This window comes from Mus caroli, chromosome 16 (assembly GCF_900094665.2).
Source record: "Mus caroli chromosome 16, CAROLI_EIJ_v1.1, whole genome shotgun sequence".
NCBI classification, from domain to species: domain Eukaryota; kingdom Metazoa; phylum Chordata; class Mammalia; order Rodentia; family Muridae; genus Mus; species Mus caroli.
Genome location: NC_034585.1, coordinates 14,512,294 through 14,514,657, shown reverse-complemented (window position 1 = coordinate 14,514,657; position 2,364 = coordinate 14,512,294).

The window sequence follows — 2,364 nt, the reverse complement described above, 5'->3', positions numbered from 1 at the left end:
CATGGCTAGGCTCAGGTGGGGATCCCAGTTACACGTATCCTTCCACCCTCTACGTCTTCCTCCTTCTTAGGTCCAAATTCAGCCCAAGCTCACCTCCCTGTGAAAAGCACTGTCCACTTGTCCTGCATTCTCAGGACTTTCAGGTTAACAGCTCTCACTTTAGCCATTTAGTCAGAGTAGAGCCTTCAAGGACTGGGGGAAAACACTGCAGAATGCACTTAGGGCAAGTGCATAGCCGAGAGCAGGAAAATGAGGTTACTCAGTCCAGTGGTCCTCTCGTCACTGTAGGGAACAGAAGAAAAGGCCCAGCCCCACTGCAGCACTGATAGCAGCTAAGGAGAGCCCCTAATCTTTTGGGGATCTCAGCTCAAGCCAAACTGGGGTTTGTAACTTTGATTCAAAAAAGAATTTCGGGACTAACCATTACAAGGCAGCATCCAGGTTTAATGAAGACTTTAATATAAAGACTCAGGCATAAGGGTTAAGAGAAAGGGATGGTGCTCAGAAGACAGTGAGCTGCACCTAAGAGCACAGGCTGAGTGTCTGAGGGAATCAATGCCATTGTCTTACAATAACCATATGGAGGGCTTCAGTGGGGTTTGAAGCTATCTTCAAAAGGGTGGCTAAGGATCTAACTGGGGCCGCAGGGTGGTTCCTGAGAGCCCTGACAGGATTACAATTGATAAGATTAAAATCTACACCATAGGGGTGCAGGAAGTGGGTCATCTTCCCCGTAAACAAATGCTTGTTGAGATTCACAGTAAAGGAGTGAGGCCCTTCCCAAGTTGGTGAGCCTGGTTTTGTTACTATGTTAAAGGAACCTAAGTGTTCTATATAAAACAGAAGGAGTGTCCTTGTTAGAATCTTCACAGTAAATGTCATCTGTGTTAGGACCCTTATTTCTTACCTGGGAAGGGGCTTCAACCAGACTCCAGGGAGGGCCTTCGCCCCAGTCCCAGATCCCCAGACTCCAGGGCTGGGCCTTTGCCCCAGTCCCGGGTCCCAAAGATTTTCTTTCTATCCTGGCCTAGCATCCTCCTCTTTTTCTTTTGGTGGAAAAAAATTGGTACCAGCAAAGCCATCAACATACACCCCTAGACCAGCGCTTGGCTTCATTTTGTATTTGCATTGCCATAAACATCTTGACACTGCCAAGCAACCTAGAAAGTATCCCGAGTTCTGTCTGGCAGGGCAATTTAAGTGGGGACACTCCTGTCTTGGGGCTGAGTGTCTTGCTGCCCACCTTGCAGTGCAGCCTACCTTCCTCCTGGTGAGGGAAGTGAGAGCTATACATGCACCTTTCATACCACATAGAGCATGTTGTCCAGGGCACAAAACAAAAACAAAACAAAACAAAACCCAGAAAAACAAAAAAACAAAGCAAAACAAAACAACCAAAAAACCAGTGAAGGCTGTGAAGGGATAGGAGTCTTCTCTAGGAACCATATCCGAAGGGAAGGAAAAGATGCAGTTTCCACAGAGAGATTTGGAAATGAAAGCTGCTGTGACTGGCATCCTTTCTGTACCCAGACCTAGTACAGTAGCAGCACCAGGGGCTCGCAGCCACGGGAAGATCTTTCTCTTGCTCCTTGCTTTAAAGGTAAGCTAGGGATTAATGATGAGGTTTCTGGTCATGGAAAGGCTTTGGGTATGCAGACAGGGCCAGCAATGGCGAGCCAGGGACTCCACAGTCCCTTGAGATGACTAAAGTAGCAGGAGAAGAAAGACTCAGGCATACCTGCAGGCTCTGTCCTGCTCATGTCACATTCCCAGAGGGGCGTGATTGAGGCAGAAGCTTAGAACCTCTCGGAGAAAGCAGAGGTCTCGGGGTCTAAGAAATAGGTCTGGGGTCTCAGGAAAAGAGACCACACAATCCAAAGTATTTCAAGGGGAAAAGTTCTCTGCAGAAAGGAGGATATGTAGCCATGCCAAATCAAGCAACTATCATTCTTAACACAAAGGGGTCCCGTGCCTCACTCTTGAGTGCTCAGAACTTGACTCTGCCTCCTCACCTCCCCCTCCTTCCCAAACTCTTACACGACTGGTTAGTGAGATCAATGCAGTTAGAAGCAAAGTACTTTGATCCTAGAGAAATGCTGACTTGGGCAGGGATTTTTGCAGGTGGTGTTTGTAAAACAGCTTTCTTTAAAAATGGAATTTCTTTTGACTCTTTTAAACCTTGGGTAGAAAACGCAACACATTTCATTTAAATCCCCACAGTTTCCCATTTCACAGTGCTTTGTCTTTAAATTCACCTAACATTTCCTGCTTTGAGGTATGGGACATAGAGTGAAAGACCCACAACGTGAGGACTCCCCCACGTTCTGACTCAGGAGAGGCGACACCCCAAATCACACAAGAAAC